At 46.2% G+C, this 22060-nt stretch overlaps 1 protein-coding gene, 1 long non-coding RNA gene and 1 other non-coding gene across 3 annotated transcripts in view; 2 read left to right on the top strand and 1 right to left on the bottom strand.

Moving 5' to 3' along the window:
• Positions 1–22060, top strand: part of P2RY10 (P2Y receptor family member 10) — a 42674-nt gene that overhangs the window by 9654 nt on the left and 10960 nt on the right. The window lies entirely within an intron of this gene.
• LOC138766685 (U2 spliceosomal RNA) lies at positions 7691–7875 on the top strand. Its single transcript, XR_011358736.1, has one exon. It is a non-coding gene; the product is annotated as a U2 spliceosomal RNA (small nuclear RNA).
• Positions 10617–16103, bottom strand: LOC138766221 (uncharacterized). Its single transcript, XR_011358703.1, has 2 exons — positions 13424–16103; positions 10617–12882 (listed from the first exon to the last, which is right to left on the bottom strand). It is a non-coding gene; the product is annotated as an uncharacterized lncRNA (long non-coding RNA).

The raw sequence follows: 22060 nt of genomic DNA, 5'->3' as shown, positions 1-22060 counted from the left end.
AGTCCCCCAGGGGGAATAACCCTAACCCCAGGGGGAATAACCCTAAACCCAGGGGGGCTTCTAGTATAAATGTAAAAGTAAAAATAAAAGTGTTATTATTAGTAAAAAGCCCCCTACCCTAATAAAAGTCAGAATCACCCCCCTTTTCCCATGTTATAAATAAAAAATAAACAAATAAATAAATAAACAAACATGTTTGGTATCGCCGCGTGCGTAATCGCCCAAACTATAAATTAATCACGTTCCTGATCTCGCACGGTAAATGGCGTCAGTGCAAAAGAATCCCATTTTTGGTTGCATCAAATCCAGAAAAATTGTAATAACATATATAACATATAGAACATATATAACAAGTCAGTTTTTTCCCAGGGCGAATGGCGTAAAAACGAAAAGCCCCCAAATAAAAGAAATGCGTGGTTTGTTTTTCAATTTCACCACACTTTGAATTTTTTTCTGGTTTCACAGTGTACTTTATGAAAAAATTCAGCCTGTCATTGCAAAGTACAATTAGTGACACAAAAAATAAGGGCTCATGTGGGTTTCTAGGGGAAAAAATGCAACTGCTATGGCCTTTTAAGAACAAGGAGGGAAAAACGAAAACGCTAAAATTTAAATTGGCCCGGTTCTCTAAGGCAGTGATTTTTAACCTTTTTCGAACCGCGGCACACTTTTTATACTTAAAAAATCCCGGGGCACACCACCAACCAAAATGGCACAAAATGACACTAAAACAGTATGCGATGCCCCAGGCCCCTAGGGGCCACTCTGCAGTGTAGATAGTGCTAACAGGCAGGAACTGGGGCAGCTGTAGGATAATGTGGTCACGGTGTAGGCACGAGGGTGATACAGCTGGAAACCGGACTCCTGACCATGCGGGAATACTGGGCATGCGATTCCTCGTTGTCCTTAGTCATGGCACCAATTATCACACCAATGCCAAGGTTCAGAAACAACGGTGGTTGTATATTTATTGTAACGGTTGTAACTAGTAGCAACAGTCTCTCCGGATGCAACCGGGAATAAGGCAATCTTGAATAAAGCAGAGTAATGGGTGATGCTGCAATAGGCTGTGAGAGTAGCGTGCTGAATGATGGGAGTAGTAGTGAAACTGAAGGTGAGATGCTGGGTGGAATGAGACTTGAATAAAATACTTGCTGTTGATGATTAGAGAAGATGATGAGAGGAACGACTAAAGAATCGACACCCAGATGAGAATCTTGAGACTTGAAACAGGAACACAGCCAGTGGACTGGAGCAGCAGAGCACACGCAGGCCTCTCTCTTAGCAGGGAGAGAGGTCTAACACACTTGTCTCCCTGAAGGTGGAGGACAAGACTGGACTGAACAGGAACAGCAGAGCAACACACTCTATCCCCTCTGGGGTAGATGATAGACTGAGGTAGAACAGGAAGTCACATGGCAACCCCAGCCAAAGCTCGATGACCATCAGAGTTACCATGGAAGCAGGGCACAGTCACGTGACATCCAGCCATTGCATCATCACACCATTAGGCACATACAGAGAAATAAACATGAGAAGTACCATACTTGAACACTGGGGGCGACATAATACCATTAGACACTGATACCTGAATAGATATACAAGAAATGAATGGAATAGCAGACCTGAGTACTGCAGGGGTGACACAATACACGCAGTTTGCAGTGGACCATAGCCTTCCAGAACAGAACTGGTTATAATACAAGTGTGAACATGAGAAGGGCTGTTCCCGGACACTGCAAGTGCATATTATACATATAGTTAATTATATAGATTCTAAATGTATTTATACTCACTCAGTGTGAAACCTGGGCCTGTTTTCTTCTCCCACTTGTGCTTCTCTCCACCATACTTCTCCCCCCTACTTCTCTCCTGTGCTTCTCTCCACCATACTTCTCCCCCCTGCTTTTCTCCTGTGCTTCTCTCTACCATACTTCTCCCCCCTGCTTCTTTCCTGTGCTTCTCTCCCCCATGCTTCTCTCCTGTGCATCTCTCCACCATACTTCTCCCCCTTGCTTCTCTCCTGTGTTTCTCTCCCCCATGCTTCTCTCCACCATACTTCTCCCCCATGCTTCTCTCCTGTGCTTCTCTCAACCATACTTCTCCCCCCTGCTTCTCTACTGTGCTTCTCTCCCCCATGCTTCTCTCCTGTGCTTCTCTCCACCATACTTCTCCCCCTGCTTCTCTCCTGTGCTTCTCTCCACCATACTTCTCCCCCCTGCTTCTCTCCACCATACTTCTCCCCCCTGCTTCTCTCCGGTGCTTCTCTCCCCCATGCTTCTCTCCACCATACTTCTCCCCCCTGCTTCTCTCCTGTGCTTCTCTTCACCATACTTCTCCCCCCTGCTTCTCTCCTGTGCTTCTCTCCCTCATGCTTCTCTCCTGTGCTTCTCTCCACCATACTTCTCCCCCCTGCTTCTCTCCTGTGCTTCTCTCCCCCATGCTTCTCTCCTGTGCTTCTCTCCACCATACTTCTCCCCCCTGCTTCTCTCCTGTGCTTCTCTCCCCCATGCTTCTCTCCTGTGCTTCTCTCCACCAGTGTGAAACTTGGGCCTGTTTTCTTCTCCCACCTGTGCTTCTCTACAGCATACTTCTCCCCCCTACTTCTCTCCTGTGCTTCTCTCCACCATACTTCTCCCCCTGCTTCTCTCCTGTGCTTCTCTCCACCATACTTCTCCCCCCTGCTTCTCTCCTGTGTTCTTTCCACCATACTTCTCTCCCCTGCTTCTCTCCTGTGCTTCTCTCCCTCATGCTTCTCTCCTGTGCTTCTCTCCACCATACTTCTCCCTCCTGCTTCTCTCCTGTGCTTCTCTCCACCATACTTCTCCCCCCTGCTTCTCTCCTGTGCTTCTCTCCCCCATGCTTCTCTCCACCATACTTCTCCCCCCTGCTTCTCTCCTGTGCTTCTCTCCACCATACTTCTCCCCCCTGCTTCTCTCCTGTGCTTCTCTCCCACATGCTTCTCTCCTGTGCTTCTCTCCACCATACTTCTCCCCCCTGCTTCTCTACTGTGCTTCTCTCCCCCATGCTTCTCTCCTGTGCTTCTCTCCCCCATGCTTCTCTCCTGTGCTTCTCTCCACCATACTTCTCCCCTCTGCTTCTCTCCTGTGCTTCTCTCCCCCATGCTTCTCTCCTGTGCTTCTCTCCACCATACTTCTCCCCCCTGCTTCTCTCCTGTGCTTCTCTCCACCATACTTCTCCCCCTGCTTCTCTCCTGTGCTTCTCTCCACATTACTTCTCCCCCCTGCTTCTCTTCTGTGCTTCTCTCCCTCATGCTTCTCTCCTGTGCTTCTCTCCACCATACTTCTCCCCCTGCTTCTCTCCTGTGCTTCTCCCCCCATGCTTCTCTCCTGTGCTTCTCTCCCCCATGCTTCTCTCCTGTGCTTCTCTCCACCATACTTCTCCCCCCTGCTTCTCTCCTGTGCTTCTCTCCCCCATGCTTCTCTCCTGTGCTTCTCTCCACCATACTTCTCCCCCCTGCTTCTCTCCTGTGCTTCTCCCCCCATGCTTCTCTCCTGTGCTTCTCTCCCCCATGCTTCTCTCCTGTGCTTCTCTCCACCATACTTCTCCCCCCTGCTTCTCTCCTGTGCTTCTCTCCCCCATGCTTCTCTCCTGTGCTTCTCTCCACCATACTTCTCCCCCCTGCTTCTCTCCTGTGCTTCTCTCCACCATACTTCTCCCCCCTGCTTCTCTCCTGTGCTTCTCTCCACCATACTTCTCCCCCCTACTTCTCTCCTGTGCTTCTCTCCCCCATGCTTCTCTCCTGTGCTTCTCTCCACCATACTTCTCCCCCCCCCGCTTCTCTCCTGTGCTTCTCTCCACCATACTTCTCCCCCCTGCTTCTCTCCTGTGCTTCTCTCCCTCATGCTTCTCTCCTGTGCTTCTCTCCACCATACTTCTCCCCCCTGCTTCTCTCCTGTGCTTCTCTCCCCCATGCTTCTCTCCTGTGCTTCTCTCCCCCATGCTTCTCTCCTGTGCTTCTCTCCACCATACTTCTCCCCCCTGCTTCTCTCCTGTGCTTCTCTCCCCCATGCTTCTCTCCTGTGCTTCTCTCCACCAGTGTGAAACTTGGGCCTGTTTTCTTCTCCCACCTGTGCTTCTCTACACCATACTTCTCCCCCCTACTTCTCTCCTGTGCTTCTCTCCACCATACTTCTCCTCTTGCTTCTCTCCTGTGCTTCTCTCCACCATACTTCTCCCCCCTGCTTCTCTCCTGTGCTTCTTTCCACCATACTTCTCTCCCCTGCTTCTCTCCTGTGCTTCTCTCCCTCATGCTTCTCTCCTGTGCTTCTCTCCACCATACTTCTCCCCCCTGCTTCTCTCCTGTGCTTCTCTCCACCATACTTCTCCCCCCTGCTTCTCTCCTGTGCTTCTCTCCCCCATGCTTCTCTCCACCATACTTCTCCCCCCTGCTTCTCTCCTGTGCTTCTCTCCACCATACTTCTCCCCCCTGCTTCTCTCCTGTGCTTCTCTCCCTCATTCTTCTCTCCTGTGCTTCTCTCCACCATACTTCTCCCCCCTGCTTCTCTACTGTGCTTCTCTCCCCCATGCTTCTCTTCTGTGCTTCTCTCCCCCATGCTTCTCTCCTGTGCTTCTCTCCACCATACTTCTCCCCTCTGCTTCTCTCCTGTGCTTCTCTCCCCCATGCTTCTCTCCTGTGCTTCTCTCCACCATACTTCTCCCCCCTGCTTCTCTCCTGTGCTTCTCTCCACCATACTTCTCCCCCCTGCTTCTCTCCTGTGCTTCTCTCAACCATACTTCTCCCCCCTGCTTCTCCCCTGTGCTTCTCTCCCTCATGCTTCTCTCCTGTGCTTCTCTCCCCCATGCTTCTCTCCTGTGCTTCTCTCCACCATACTTCTCCCCCCTGCTTCTCTCCTGTGCTTCTCTCCCCCATGCTTCTCTCCTGTGCTTCTCTCCACCATACTTCTCCCCCCTGCTTCTCTCCTGTGCTTCTCTCCACCATACTTCTCCCCCCTGCTTCTCTCCTGTGCTTCTCTCCACCATACTTCTCCCCCCTACTTCTCTCCTGTGCTTCTCTCCCCCATGCTTCTCTCCTGTGCTTCTCTCCACCATACTTCTCCCCCCTGCTTCTCTCCCCCATGCTTCTCTCCTGTGCTTCTCTCCACCATACTTCTCCCCCTGCTTCTCTCCTGTGCTTCTCTCCCCCATGCTTCTCTCCTGTGCTTCTCTCCACCATAGTTCTCCCCCCTGCTTCTCTCCTGTGCCTCTCTCCCCCATGCTTCTCTCCTGTGCTTCTCTCCCCCATGCTTCTCTCCTGTGCTTCTCTCCACCATGCTTCTCCCCCCAGCTTCTCTCCTGTGCCTCTCTCCCCCATGCTTCTCTCCTGTGCTTCTGTCCACCATACGTCTCTCCCCCCTGCTTCGCTCCACCAAACTTCTTCCCCCCCTGCTTCTCTCCGCTGTTTCTCTCCCCCATCCCCAGGTTTCTCTCCCCACTTCCTCCTCACCTGCTCCGAGATGGTCGCTGCTGCTGTCCGCCTCACCTGCTGGCCCGGACGTGCTCCTCCAATCAGCGGAGAACGGGAGTGTGGTGCACTGCTGCGGGCCGTAGCGCACACGTTATTGGATGCGTGCATCACGGCCCACTGCATCGCACCATGCAACCGCCCACATTATAATCCGCCACTGATCGCTGCGCAATTCCGGGGAAGAAAACACAGGAGCACCATAGTTTGAGGAACTTTCCCCGCGCACACCCGACCATGTGTCACACTGGTTTCAAAATCACTGCCCTAAGGGTTAAGGGAAATTGCACTATATGTGCATTTCCCATAATTTATGTAGATTAGAAATTTGTCTAACTTTCCTTAAGTAATAACATATTAAAAAATATGTCCTTTAAGTAGTAAGGAATAGGGGCCCCAGCTGAACTTTTGCACCAGCACCTATACAGTAAGCCATTAGATATACACTATGTAAAGCCAGTGCGCTAACAATAGTCTGTTTCCATTATAAAATCCTCAATGTAGAATTATTTTCCCTTAGTGTCTTTATATATTTTTTTTAGTTCTTATAATCTGGACATGTTTTGCTCGTGTTGGATGACAATGGTTTATCTTTCTGACATTTCTGTAAATGTTACCTGATGCGGATAAGGCGACATTAAGCCTTTCAGCTACAACACAATAAACAATAGCTGTGACTTTCTATTCTATTTCTCCAGAATTGTACATCATTTATAATAAGTTCTATCGCGGGTCGTATGGTAACGCAGGCCGAAACAAAGTAATCGTGTAAGAGAAGGTGTGGCTGCCATTGTCTAGAGACGTCTGTCTTCTTTGTAGAATGTCATAATCCAGTGTAATCTATAAATAGACGGTGGTTACTGGCGCAAATCAGGACCCTGAACTAAGCAAGTGACAGGCACTCAAAAGGTCTTTGATTTATTTATGTTTTTAACCCTTTGAGGACCAGGCCCAGTGGACCAATTAATTATTACTAAAATGGGCCTATTGTGACGCTTGTAACGGTTTTATTTTTTCACCTACGGGGCTTTATGGGATGTCATTTTTTCCGCCATGATCTCTAGTTTTTATTAATACCATATTTGTGAAGATCGGACGTTTTAATCACTTTTTATTAATTTTTTTATATATATAATGTAACATCAAATCGGTAATCCGCGCACTTTCTTCCCTCTTTCCGTGTACGCCGTTTGCAATGACGCTTGTTATATTTTAATAGATCGGACAATTACGCACGCAACGGTATATTATATGTTTATTTTTATTTTTTATATAATGGGAAAGGGGGGGGTGACTTAAACTTTTATTGGGGGAGGGGCTTTGGGGTAGTGTATTGGTGTTTTAAACTTTTTTTTTTTTACACATTTGAAGTCCCTTTGGGGGACACTTACATTTATTAGTTTGATTTCTTCACTGATCATTGCCATAGGCATACCATTGATCAGTGTTATCGGCAATCTGCTCATTGAGCCTGCCTGTGCAGGCTTAGTGAAGCAGATCGCCGATCGGACCGCACTGAGGCAGGTGAGAGACCTCCGGCGGTCCATTTCAACGATCGGGACCCCCGCAGTCACACTTAAACGCCGCCGCAGCCTTTAAGGAGCCTTCCAGTACTTATCAGCTGCTGTATGTCCTGCAGGAAGTGGTGTATTCTCTTCAGTCTTACACAGTGCTCTCTGCTGCCACCTCTATCTATGTCAGGAATGGTTTTCTATGGGGATTTGCTACTGCTCTGGACAGTTCCTGACATGGACAGAGGTGGCAGCAGAGAGCACTGTGTCAGGCTGAAAAGAAATATGCCACTTCCTGCAGGACATACAGCAGCTGATAAGTACCGGAAGACTTGACATTTTTTAATAGAGGTAAATTACAAATCTCTGGCCCTTTCTGAAACCAGTTGATTTGAAAGAATTTTATTATTATTCATCCTATGAGTTTTATCTTCATTATTAATACACGACTAATAATATACACCAGGGGACGTTTCTTCTTGTTGACTACCCAGCAGGCAAAATACTTCCTGTTCACATTAACCCAATTCTCATTTATGACATCTATCAGGACGGAATCTAAAAGAAAAGGCTGTGGCTGTGGGGGAAGTTGCGGGTTTGGAGACCTGTTACACAATATACCAGTGAAATGATGTATCACCACAGTGAGAGAAATTCTCATATAACCCAGGGATACTCATACAATGTCAGGGACGTCGCTTCTCGGCCTTCTGGCTAAGATCAAGTGTAGTATCTGTTGTTATCAGTGTAATATCTGATACGTCCCCTATCTGGGGACCATATATTACATAGAGAACAGGGAGATGGAAAAACAGCTTGCTATGTCCTCTCCAGGCAGTGACCTGGTATTAAAGTTTTCCCAGGTTCAGTTCACAAAAATACAAAAATGTATAAATTAATAAATAAAATTAATAAATAAAATAAAAAATAAATAAATGTTCAGTCTTTGAGTGCAACAAAAACGTGTAATCTTTATTACAGATTTTTAGCAGTCCAATGGCAGGTTAGACAGGACACGAACATGAACACATTTCAGGTAAATAATGCCCTCTAACCCCTTAAGGACACTGTGGGTTTTGGCCTTAAAGGGGTACTCTGTCGAAAAATCTTTTTTCTTTCAAATCAACTGGTTTCAGAAAGTTATATAGATTTGTAATTTACTTCTATTTCAACATCTCCTGTCTTCCCATACTTATCAGCTGCTGTATGTCCTGCATGAAGTGGTGTTTTCTTTGCAGTCTGACACAGTGCTCTCTGCTGCCACCTCTGTCCATGTCAGGAACTGTTTATACACAAGATGGTTGTTCATTTAATGAATTAAAGGGGTCTTTCCATCTGACACATCTGCAAGATATCTCCCAAATGTCTGACAATGGGCAGACAAGGGGGCTGTATGCTGGAACCTGCCCCTGTGTCAGGAATAGGGGTCTCATTCATATGTCCTATTCATCTGAGATGGAAATACCCCTTTAAGTCTAAGTCATCCTTGACAGCAATGACTGGAAAATTCATGACTGATTTTCAGAAGATGTTAGGTTAGAGTATTTGTAGATCATGTAACAGGTGCATCCTGTGTACTGCAATGTGCTCTATATATCAGATTATAACTCATTGATCTTTAAGGGGTTATCCAGCATGACTCTTGTCTTCGGTTTGGGTGTGGGGTTTTGCAGTTTAATTCCATTGAAGCGAAGGCAGGTGAATTGTAATACCACACACAACCTGAGACAGGGCGTGGTGCTGTTTTTGGGAGAAAGTAGCTGTACTTTTTCTAGTCCCGGATAACCCCTGTAAAGGGAGGCCAAGTCTAAAGCCCCTATTACACGGGACGACATAGAGGAGCTTGTTTCCTCCTCATTCCCTGCTCGCTACCGCGCGAGTAAGTGCAGCGTGCGGATAAGTGCAGGGGAGGGGGGCAGCCCATAGAGGATAGTGGCGGTCTGCTGCCCCCGCTCCTATTCCACGGAATGAATATCGGCTGTGACGGCCGAATACGGCCGATAATCGTTTCGTGTAATGGAGCCTTAAGTCTTTAACCCCTTCCCCCAATATGACGTCCAGGGACGTCATGAAAAGCAGTGCTAGAACACATCATGACGTCCCTGGACGTCATGATTTCCCTGCCTCCCCCCACTATCCCTATATGAGATCAGGAAGCAGGAGGAGGCTGTGTCACACAGCCTCCTCCTGCTGCCACTGCCCGGAGGGGAGCCGCACTCCCCCCGGGCAGTTAACCCCATAGACGCCGCGGTCGTTGTGACCGCAGCGTCTATGGAGAGATCTGCAGGCTCCCTCGCCGATCGGGCAGCAGGAGGAGGCTGCGGCACATTGCCTCCTCTCCTGCTGCCACTGCCGATGTCCTCCCCGGGCCCCCCTTCCTGCTCCCTCTGCTCCCCCTGTCCTCCCCGTGCTTCCAGCAGCCCACCTTCCCCGCTGCCCGGAGCTTGCAGCACCCCCCTCCCCCCCGCGCACGCACCCGGAGGTTCCAGCACACCTTCTCCCCTGGAGCCGGCCCCCTGTCCAAAGTAAGCCCCCCTCCCGGAGAAGCCACCCGCCCAGAGCTTCCAGCGCCATCCTCCACCGCCCCCACGCCCGGAGCTTCCAGGGCTCCCCCCTCCCCAGAAGCAGCCCCCCATTCGGAGCTTCCAGCACCCCCCGGGGGTTACCATAGTAACCCAGACACTACTCGGTGCGTCTGGGTTACTATGGCTAGTAACGATCAGGACCCTGCACTGCAGGGACCTGATCGTTTGAATGAGTGGTCAGTGTGTTACACTGACCACTCATTCAGTATATAATGCTATAATGCAGTACAGCACAGATCAGGTGCTGTACTGCATTATATATATACCTGTAAAAGTAAAAAAAAAAAAAAAAAAAACACACACACACACAGATAAATAAATAAATAAATACATACATACTTAAATTAATTAAAATAAATAAATAAATACATACTTACATTAATTAAAATAAATAAATTAATTAAATAAATAAATATACACATTCCCCATCCCCCTTTATAAATGATCCCCTATAAATAAGATGCATATGTTTGGTATCACCACGTCCGTAATGACCCCGTCTATTAACCAGTTACATTAATTATCCCGCCTGATTAATGCCATAAAAAAAATAAATGAATAACTAACCAAAATTCAACATTTTTGTTAATCCCGCCCCCTAAAAAAAAAAGAAAACAGCTATCAAAACGTCACATGTACCCAGAAGGTGTACCACTAAAAGCGTCAACTTATGCCGCAATAAAAAGCCCTCACATAACTCCATTGGTGAAAAAATTTAAATATTGCTGCTCTTACATTATGCAAGACACAAACAGTTTTTATAGCATAAATGCCATAAACTATAACAAAAGCTATATAAAATGGATATCACTGTAATCGTACTGACCTGACGAATAAAGATAACATGTCATATATAATGTATAGTAAATGGCGTACAAAAAAATGGTGAAAAACTGTTGCTAAATTGTGTTTTTTATTCATACCAGCTCATAAAAAATTTAATATAAAATTATCAGGGTGTCATATTGTTTTGCTTAGAGCTTAGGTTCTTTGGATTCCGTTATAGAACATGAAAAGAGAGTCAGACAAATCAGCAATAGTTAAATATAGTTTATTAAAAATATAATAAAGCACTTACCACACTGTTACACATCATTGATGAGATTCCGAAAGGGGGATCATCAGGAATTACGTCATCAAGCCCGCAACAGGTCACATCAGACAGCCAGGCGTCCCTTGTACTGCCGACTCAAAGGTTAACAGGGACTTGATGGCGTTTGTCCGTTTATATACCCCTTTTTACGTCATTAAAAGTAGGCAGTTACAGATGTGTTCACACATCTGTAAGGCATTACTTAGATAACTCGAAATCAACCCAAACATTCTGGCCAGGAATGTCCGGGCAGATATCCAAGCCACGTTTCTCATCCCAGAATATGTCAAATGTGACAAAGTGCAGATATTACAGTATCCAAGATATTACACAATAAGTATGGGTGAAACAAAGGATATATGAGGTGAAGTGAACTGTCTCAATAGACCGCCATTTTGTACTGCGGCAGCCATGACACCTTGGTTTGGCGCCATTTTATAGTGCGGCAGCCATCTTAGATGATAGTCCGCCATCTTAGATGATGGTCCGCCATCTTAGATGATGTGGCGGACATTTTGTGTGCTCCAGCCGCCATTTTAGGTGTTTCAACCGCCATTTTATGTGCTAATGGCAGGGATTTTAGCTTTAGTATCACATTCCACCCTAGACAGGTCATGAAACCTTATATGTACCATAAGCCACTTTAACTGTTTGGCGTCTGGTTGGTTTACACATCGTGTACAAAGATGGAATGCATTGAATACAACAACAACTTGTGATTAATAGAGCTATTATACAGATTATGATCCCAACAGCCTGTCGAAGGTACCCAAAATTGGGCAGGAACGCTAATAGCCAATCCCACCACCCTTGATTTACATCTTGTTTTATGTGGGTAACCATTTCATGTAATTGCTGTAATTTATCATGAACATCCTCTGAATGATCAGATAGATTGAAGCAACACATTCCTGCAAAACTATCACATCCATGACCATGTTTGAGTAATAAGTAATCTATGGCAGCTCTATTTTGTAATATTGCTTTCTTATATGAGTGCAAGTCCAATAATATATCTTCTAAAATAGCACTGGTAATATTTATATTTTTTATCATAAAGCAAGCCATGCGTGCTATAGTGCGATGATTATATACAGCTAGACCGGGCACCCCTATCAGTGATGCAGCTAGACTTATATATTCTGCTCGTGATAAAAGCTGTACATCATAATCACAATTCTCAGGCAGCTGTTCAATGCTCCTTTTGTGTACAGCCCGTTCCTGGGGTGTAGGAACCATCGTTAACGTTAACCTAGCCAAGGCACATAGCCCTCTGGTTACGTTAGCAGGTATATAAGTATAGCTACTATTACTGCAAGACAAAACCCATCCGGGTGGTAGGGGTACATGTTCATCTAATGATGGGACGGTTAATGTTCTTTTGCATTGCATTCGCCGCCCCACCTTTAGAATTTGACAATCCTTTTCAGTTCTATCACAAATCTTTGGTAAAATCTTTGGTAATGTTTCTCTCCGTTCTGGTGGTGCCTGTATTGGTTCTTGATTACCTTCCTGTGCCTCTACGTGTACATGTGGTTGTTCTTGCACCTTTTCTTGTGGTTCTACTCGTACATCGGTATGTTCCTGCACCTTAACAGGCTCCTGTACATCAACACGCTCTTGTACATCAGCATGTTCCTGTACATTAGCATGTTGCTGTTGTTGTTCTGCCTCATCTACTTGTGTTAGCACCGGGGGCTGTGCAGGGGTGTGTACAAATAATTTGTTACACGCGGGAATATAATCTTTATTACATGTGAACTCAAAGCATAACTCTGCATCTGTCACAGCCCCGGTTGCTATTCTAATCATGTTTTCCTCTAGGTTTGCATATGTAGGACAATTTAAACAAGCGTAATAAGGACTTATCCAATCTCCATGCACAAGTAAATCAGTCTCCTCTAAGTCAGTGTCATTTAGTTGAATTTGTAGTAACTGTGTCCATGTTGCAACAGGAGTTGGTACAGCGACCAAACAGGTTTCCAGGACATTGTACGAATATGCATTTTTTAGGCAAAAGTCTGTCATGTTCAGTACTCGAGCTAGGTATAGCCACATATTCTCTTTGGTTTTCCATAGTTCTTTTTCCAACTCTCTTGCTTCTAGTTTTGGATCGTTCCCGTATGAGTGGAGGTCCTGACAAGATTCGTACCAGTCCCATAACAGCACGGCTAATAGGCATCCACCGAGAATCACTAGGATCCAAATCTGAGGAGAATGAAATTACTCACGTAAATATACATTTGTGGCAGGAGTGTAATGTTTCTGTTCCAACATTATGTAAGATTACTTCAATTTCACCTTGATAATCAGGATCAATTATCTCATTGTTTACCTGTACACCACGTAACCTCAAGCTGGATTGTCCCAAGATTAACCCAAAATGTTCTGGAGGAAATATTATTCCCAATCTGGTGCCTAAGGCTTTTATTTCTCCAGGCATAATGGATTCAGTCTGAGCACAATACAGGTCTAACCCTACTGATTGTGGTGTAGCTTGCAGGGGAGATTTAGCTGTATCCCTAACTTGCATGGGTGTACCACCAGTACACCTGAATAGGTGTCTACTGCAATGCAAGCATATCGACAACCTTGTGACTCAGTTAATGGCCCAATATAGTCTATTTGCCAAATTTAACCAGGTAATGTACCTCGCAAGATGTGTCCCTTTACCACCCTGGACACTAAACTGTGCTGCGAATGTTGGCACACAGGACACTGTTGTATTATTGTCTTTATAACCTCTAACCTGAGGGGGACACCTCTGGTTTGTCCCCACCGGAAGGTGGCTTTTTCTCTCCAAGGTGTTCACACTTTTGGTAAGCTCATTTTAGCCAACCCCAATCCTGGGAGTACTCAAGTTCTTCCTCACTGATTTGAGCCTCAGCAATCTTTGTAAAGTCTGTCAAGAGAACTTATGTTAGTATGAGCATCAACATGAAAAACAGTTACATTCTCGAGTTTCCCCTGGAATTCTATATTATTTTACATGAATTGTTTTTGTTGCTCTAGAAATCTGAACAAGCTTCATTTTCAATTTTCCTATCAAAACTGGATTAATTTGCACAGATTTTACTCCAAAAGAATATTTATCAGCCAAATACAATTACTATCCCCTTAAAATGTCTATACTATTTAGATGTGGGATTTCTTGAGATAACAAAGAGAAGCAATGTCACTCAGTCATAAAAAACTAAATGCTTCTTTATTTAATAATCAGGGGGTTTGTTGCAGGTGCCTTAATATTAAGCAGCACCTTGCTTTCCCAGCTCACATACTCTGAGCCAGATTCTCTCTAAACTTACCCAAAATGCAACACTTTTAAAGCAATATATCCAGGTGTTCACTTTTAAACATAAAAAAGTTTCAAATTTATCTTTTCTTACACAGCATACAATCCTAATACACAGTCAACATAAATAACATAGACATACACAAAATAAACAGGAATACAAAACCCACAATAGCTGCGTAGCTCCTGCTCAGCCTCACCTGGTAATAATCAAAGCAGCGCTCTATATACACCCAGCACCCCCTCCCTCTGCTTACTCCTAGTAAGCGGTAATGCTATATGTGTTGGTGGGAAATGCCGCACCAGTCTGTCTGTAGAAATAACAGTAGATAGAAATAAGTTTTGCTGGCCAGCAGAGAAAGAAAGTAAAGACACAGACACAAACAGACAAACTAATACATTATTCCCCCCCAACACCTGTAATATATTCAGGTGTTGTGATTACAATAACACTGTACTGTCTAACAGGAATATTCAAATATTAGTTCAAATGCCAATGTCTTTCCGACCACCAAGCCCCCTAAGGGTTACTTTTTGCCCATTATGCATATCTGGGTTCCCAAAAATAAGTTTAGCCTCTGCCCTCGTATCCACTAATGCTGTTACATTTTGTGCTTTTTATTTCTCCACTCAATTTATAAATTAACATGGGGTCGGGCATCTACACGGTGGGCTTGGCTAACCTATCAATCATAATGGTCCCGGAGAGATTCTCCACAGAATGCTCTCCTTTTCTTTGTATTCTGATAACAATGCTTTCACCACTTTAAACAAATCTGTACATTCTGCTGAGGCATTGTCATACTGTTCTTTGTGTGATTTAGAAACTTTCTTTCCCAATTTCTCTTGATATATCTTCCATAACTCAGCAGTTGGAACCCTGTCAATATCCTTGGCAGGCACTCCAGCGCTCAGCAACGCCCTGAACCTATCAGTTCGGGACACCATTCCATCCTTGCCTTGTTCCCCTGCATATTTTTTCCTCTTATATTTGTATTGTGTTACCCTCACAGTTACTAGATCAGCGAGCATTTCATTCTTACATCTGTGAATAGTTTCCTGGGACTGAAGGGTAAACAATTGCTGTTCTAGCTCACTGACACAAGTTAGTAACAACCTATTTTTCTCATCTTGCTGTTTACATACGGCTACATAATCATTTTCATAGCTCAGCGGCACATTTTCTAAACATTTTTTTACATCTACTGGGCTACAGGTTCCTAGTTGTTCATCCCAACTTTCTCCTAATCCTGTAACTTTAGCCCATTCCCTAGCTAAAACGGTGTAAGGAGCCAGCTCCCACCCCGGTATTACATCAACAGTTTTTTCAGAACTGATTTGTGTCTTACGCTTAAACATGTTCACAAGATCTTTTCTTTTCTTATTCTATAATTGGAATCCTGCCGACTACGCCAAAAATGTTTTGCTTAGAGCTTAGGTTCTTTGGATTCCGTTATAGAACATGAAAAGAGAGTCAGACAAATCAGCAATAGTTAAATATAGTTTATTAAAAATATAATAAAGCACTTACCACACTGTTACACATCATTGATGAGATTCCGAAAGGGGGATCATCAGGAATTACGTCATCAAGCCCGCAACAGGTCACATCAGACAGCCAGGCGTCCCTTGTACTGCCGACTCAAAGGTTAACAGGGACTTGATGGCGTTTGTCCGTTTATATACCCCTTTTTACGTCATTAAAAGTAGGCAGTTACAGATGTGTTCACACATCTGTAAGGCATTACTTAGATAACTCGAAATCAACCCAAACATTCTGGCCAGGAATGTCCGGGCAGATATCCAAGCCACGTTTCTCATCCCAGAATATGTCAAATGTGACAAAGTGCAGATATTACAGTATCCAAGATATTACACAATAAGTATGGGTGAAACAAAGGATATATGAGGTGAAGTGAACTGTCTCAATAGACCGCCATTTTGTACTGCGGCAGCCATGACACCTTGGTTTGGCGCCATTTTATAGTGCGGCAGCCATCTTAGATGATAGTCCGCCATCTTAGATGATGGTCCGCCATCTTAGATGATGTGGCGGACATTTTGTGTGCTCCAGCCGCCATTTTAGGTGTTTCAACCGCCATTTTATGTGCTAATGGCAGGGATTTTAGCTTTAGTATCACACATATGTCGTACAGAATGGTACCGATGGAAACGTCAACTCATCTTACACAAATATTTTGGCACCCCAAGGCCTCTGTAACATGGTTTAATGGCTAAAAAAAACCTGAAATAAAAAAAAGGCCCCCAAATTCCCCAGGTCTCTGTCATGTCTGATGCCTGTGGTTGAGTCAGGTGACGCACTGCGGCCACATATGGGGGATTTCTAGAAACACTGGAATAAGGGGAATCAATATTGAGTGGCATTTCTCAGTTAGTATTTGCTGTGTTAGAGGAAAATAATTGATTAAAATAGAATATCTGGCAAAAAATGAAAATTTAAAATTTTCCCTCCAACTTGCTTAAATTTCTGTGAAATACCTAAAGGGTTAATAAACGTATGAAATGTTACTTTGAATACTTTGAAGGGTGCAGTTTTTACAGTAGAGGGATTCATGGGGGTAACTAACATACAGGCCCCACAAATCCACTTCAGAACTAAACTGGTCCCAAAAATTTTTTTCCTGAAAATTAGAAAAATCGCTGCAAAATTTCAAAGCCCTCTAACATCCTAAAAAGTAAAAGGACGTTCACCAAATGACGTCACCATAAAGTAGACATGTTGTAGATGTTGCAGTAATAATTAGTTCATGTGGCATAACTATTTTTCTTAGAACAAGAGAATTTTGAATATAAAGAAACGTACATTTTTCTAATTTTTGCGCAAATGTTGTGCTTTTTACAAAAAACTACTGAGTGTATCAACAAAAGTATACCACAAACATAAAGAGGAATATGTCAAGGAAAAACAATCTCAGAATAACCCCAACAGTTAAAAGCATCACAGAGATATCACTACATAAAGAGAGACAGGTCAGATTTGAAAAATAGGCCCTGGTCATTAAGGCCAAAACAGGCTGCGGAGGCAAGGGGTTAAAGGGGTATTCCCATCTTAATAAGTTATGTCCTGTCCACAGTATGCATGGAATAAAACACAATTAATAGATTACAAGATGGGTGGCCCCCTCTGTGATCTTAAAAACGATCACCACGATAACCTCAAAACCCAGCAGCTTCATTCGTTCTTAAAGGGAATGTGTCACAAAGTAAAAAAAAAAAAAAAAAAAATGATAAAATTGAATTTGGTTTTTTTGTTAATTTGTAAGTGTTTTTTTTTTTTTTTTTTTACATGTAAGGAAATATGAAAAATCTAATTTTCCATATTTCCCAGTAATGGTCCCTAGGGGGAGCTCCAGCAGAAAAACTGCTGGTAAAAGTTACCTGCTATACGGCTGTGCTGAAAAAAGAGGCAGTCTCTGCTCAACTGCTGTGACATCATCACCTCCCTCCTCTTTTCACAAAGGAACAAAGAGGGGAAAGGTGATATTATGTGTACTGCTGGGCAGCGCCATTTTGTTGTTGTCTGCACAGAAGTACACATACAACAGACGTGTCTCACAGGTAGAGTATATATATATATTTATATATATATATATACCTTCTCTACCTGTGCTATGTGTGACACTGCGGTGTATTATGAAGGGCTCATTATATATATATATATATATATATATATAAAAGCCCTTCATAATACACCGCAGTGTCACACATAGCACAGGTAGAGAAGGTATATATATATATATATATATATATATATATATATATATATATATATATATATACACACACAAAGAGATCTATAGCACGTCCTTCAGTGAAAAAAATACAGAGTGCACTCCATTGTGGAACTATGTGTGTATATATATATATGGCTCCTGCATGTATGTGTGTGTATATATCTATCTATCTATCTATCTATCTATCTATCTATCTATCTCCTGTATGTATCTATATCTGTGTGTGTGTGTGTGTGTGTGTGTGTATATATATATATATATATATATATATATATATATATATAATATATATATATATATATATATATATATATATATATATATATATATATATATATTTATTTACACACACACAGGAGAGTACCGGCTATTGCTCTCTGGTGTATATGGGGGCTAATTGTACCAATTAAAAAAGAGTAGGAGAGACACTTTGCTCTCCTATATGCAGCCACCTCAGTGAGACAAGAGTTGCTGGCTGTAATAAGCAACTGTAACTCCTTTGCTGCAGTCACTGATTGGTTACAATATTCCTGTCTGTACAGATGTATCTATTGCAGTGTAACAAATAGTTGCCAATAGTTCTGGATAACAGTAACTTCTGTCCTGGGAGCTGATTGTTTGGTTTATTCCTATATAATCACTGTGGGGGATAATGCATGTATGTACTGGTACCTTATCTGGCTTGGAGCCGACAATAACTCCCAGCATACACATGCAATATCCTCCACAGTGATTATATAACTATAGGGGAATCCACCAAACACATCATCAGCTCCAATGATAGGAGTTACAGTTAATCATTACAACTTGTAATTTACAACAATTTGCTTTGCTATGGACATAAGAGATCTGTGTTATTACCTGAGCTCCTCCTGCAGCTGTAGATTGTCGGATCCCCAGTGCAGCAACTGCCCGATCAGGACACTCAGTTCTCTGCCCTGTACTCAGTTATTGTGGGGTCACAGTCACATGAGCCGAGTACAGAGCAGGGAGCTGAGCCAAAGTGAGTGCTCTGATCGGGCAGTGGCTGCACTGGGGATCCGACGATTTACAGCTGCAGGAGGAGCTCAGGTAATAACACAGAACACTGTACTGTATAAGACTCCCACTGAGGGGGCAGCAGCACATATATGGAGGAGAGCAGGGGCACATAGCAAGAGGGGCAGGGGGGGCGGGCAGGGGGCAGCAGCAGTATATAGAAAGGAGGGAGAAGCGGCATACAGGAGGGAGGGAGAAGCAGCATACAGGAGGGAGGGAATAGCGGCATACAGGAGGGAGGGAGGGAGAAGCAGCATACAGGAGGGAGGGAATAGCGGCATACAGGAGGGAGGGAGGGAGAAGCAGCATACAGGAGGGAGGGAGAAGCAGCATACAGGAGGGAGGGAGAAGCAGCATACAGGAGGGAGGGAATAGCGGCATACTGGAGGGAGGGAGAAGCGCCATACAGACAAGAGGGAGGGAGAAGCGGCATACAGACAGATGGGAGAAGCAGCATACAGACAGGAGGGAGGGAGAAGCGGCATACAGGAGGGAGGGAGAAGCGTCATACAGACAGGAGGGAGAAGCGGCATACAGACAGGAGGGAGGGAGAAGCGGCATACAGGAGGGAGGGAGAAGCGCCATACAGACAGGAGGGAGGGAGAAGCGGCATACAGGAGGGAGGGAGAAGCGTCATACAGGAGGGAGGGAGAAGCAGCATACAGACAGGAGGGAGGGAGAAGCGGCATACAGGAGGGAGGGAGAAGCGGCATACAGGAGGGAGGGAGAAGCGTCATACAGACAGGAGGGAGGGAGAAGCAGCATACAGGAGGGAGGGAATAGCGGCATACAGGAGGGAGGGAGGGAGAAGCAGCATACAGGAGGGAGGGAGAAGCAGCATACAGGAGGGAGGGAGAAGCAGCATACAGGAGGGAGGGAATAGCGGCATACAGGAGGGAGGGAATAGCGGCATACTGGAGGGAGGGAGAAGCGCCATACAGACAAGAGGGAGGGAGAAGCGGCATACAGACAGATGGGAGAAGCAGCATACAGACAGGAGGGAGGGAGAAGCGGCATACAGGAGGGAGGGAGAAGCGTCATACAGACAGGAGGGAGAAGCGGCATACAGACAGGAGGGAGGGAGAAGCGGCATACAGGAGGGAGGGAGAAGCGCCATACAGACAGGAGGGAGGGAGAAGCGGCATACAGGAGGGAGGGAGAAGCGTCATACAGGAGGGAGGGAGAAGCAGCATACAGACAGGAGGGAGGGAGAAGCGGCATACAGGAGGGAGGGAGAAGCGGCATACAGGAGGGAGGGAGAAGCGTCATACAGACAGGAGGGAGGGAGAAGCAGCATACAGGAGGGAGGGAATAGCGGCATACAGGAGGGAGGGAGGGAGAAGCAGCATACAGGAGGGAGGGAGAAGCAGCATACAGGAGGGAGGGAGAAGCAGCATACAGGAGGGAGGGAGAAGCAGCATACAGGAGGGAGGGAATAGCGGCATACTGGAGGGAGGGAGAAGCGCCATACAGACAAGAGGGAGGGAGAAGCGGCATACAGACAGATGGGAGAAGCAGCATACAGACAGGAGGGAGGGAGAAGCGGCATACAGGAGGGAGGGAGAAGCGTCATACAGACAGGAGGGAGAAGCGGCATACAGACAGGAGGGAGGGAGAAGCGGCATACAGGAGGGAGGGAGAAGCGCCATACAGACAGGAGGGAGGGAGAAGCGGCATACAGGAGGGAGGGAGAAGCGTCATACAGACAGGAGGGAGGGAGAAGCGGCATACAGACAGGAGGGAGGGAGAAGCGGCATACAGGAGGGAGGGAGAAGCGTCATACAGACAGGAGGGAGGGAGAAGCAGCATACAGGAGGGAGGGAATAGCGGCATACAGGAGGGAGGGAGGGAGAAGCAGCATACAGGAGGGAGGGAGAAGCAGCATACAGGAGGGAGGGAGAAGCAGCATACAGGAGGGAGGGAATAGCGGCATACTGGAGGGAGGGAGAAGCGCCATACAGACAAGAGGGAGGGAGAAGCGGCATACAGACAGATGGGAGAAGCAGCATACAGACAGGAGGGAGGGAGAAGCGGCATACAGGAGGGAGGGAGAAGCGTCATACAGACAGGAGGGAGAAGCGGCATACAGACAGGAGGGAGGGAGAAGCGGCATACAGGAGGGAGGGAGAAGCGCCATACAGACAGGAGGGAGGGAGAAGCGTCATACAGACAGGAGGGAGAAGCAGCATACAGACAGGAGGGAGGGAGAAGCAGCATACAGACAGGAGGGAGGGAGAAGCGGCATACAGGAGGGAGGGAGAAGCGCCATACAGACAGGAGGGAGGGAGAAGCGGCATACAGACAGGAGGGAGGGAGAAGCGGCATACAGACAGGAGGGAGGGAGAAGCGGCATACAGGAGGGAGGGAGAAGCGCCATACAGACAGGAGGGAGGGAGAAACGGCATACAGGAGGGAGGGAGAAGCGCCATACAGACAGGAGGGAGAAGCGCCATACAGACAGGAGGGAGGGAGAAGCGCCATACAGGAGGGAGGGAGGGAGAAGCGGCATACAGGAGGGAGGGAGAAGCGCCATACAGACAGGAGGGAGGGAGAAGCGGCATACAGGAGGGAGGGAGAAGCGCCATACAGACAGGAGGGAGAAGCGCCATACAGACAGGAGGGAGGGAGAAGCGGCATACAGGAGGGAGGGAGAAGCGGCATACAGGAGGGAGGGAGAAGCGGCATACAGGAGGGAGGGAGAAGCGGCATACAGGAGGGAGGGAGAAGCGGCATACAGGAGGGAGGGAGAAGCGCCATACAGACAGGAGGGAGAAGCGCCATACAGGAGGGAGGGAGGGAAAAGCGGCATACAGGAGGGAGGGAGAAGCGCCATACAGACAGGAGGGAGGGAGAAGCGGCATACAGGAGGGAGGGAGAAGCGCCATACAGACAGGAGGGAGAAGCGCCATACAGACAGGAGGGAGGGAGAAGCGGCATACAGGAGGGAGGGAGAAGCGCCATACAGACAGGAGGGAGGGAGAAGCGGCATACAGACAGATGGGAGAAGCGCCATACAGACAGGAGGGAGGGAGAAGCGACATACAGACAGGAGGGAGAAGCGCCATACAGACAGGAGGGAGGGAGAAGCGCCATACAGACAGGAGGGAGGGAGAAGCGGCATACAGGAGGGAGGGAGAAGCGCCATACAGACAGGAGGGAGGGAGAAGCGCCATACAGACAGGAGGGAGGGAGAAGCGGCATACTGGAGGGAGGGAGAAGCGCCATACAGACAGGAGGGAGGGAGAAGCGGCATACAGGAGGGAGGGAGAAGCGCCATACAGACAGGAGGGAGAAGCGCCAT

This window comes from Dendropsophus ebraccatus, chromosome 10 (genome assembly GCF_027789765.1).
Source record: "Dendropsophus ebraccatus isolate aDenEbr1 chromosome 10, aDenEbr1.pat, whole genome shotgun sequence".
Lineage (NCBI taxonomy): Eukaryota > Metazoa > Chordata > Amphibia > Anura > Hylidae > Dendropsophus > Dendropsophus ebraccatus.
This window is presented reverse-complemented; position numbering and strand designations above follow the sequence as displayed.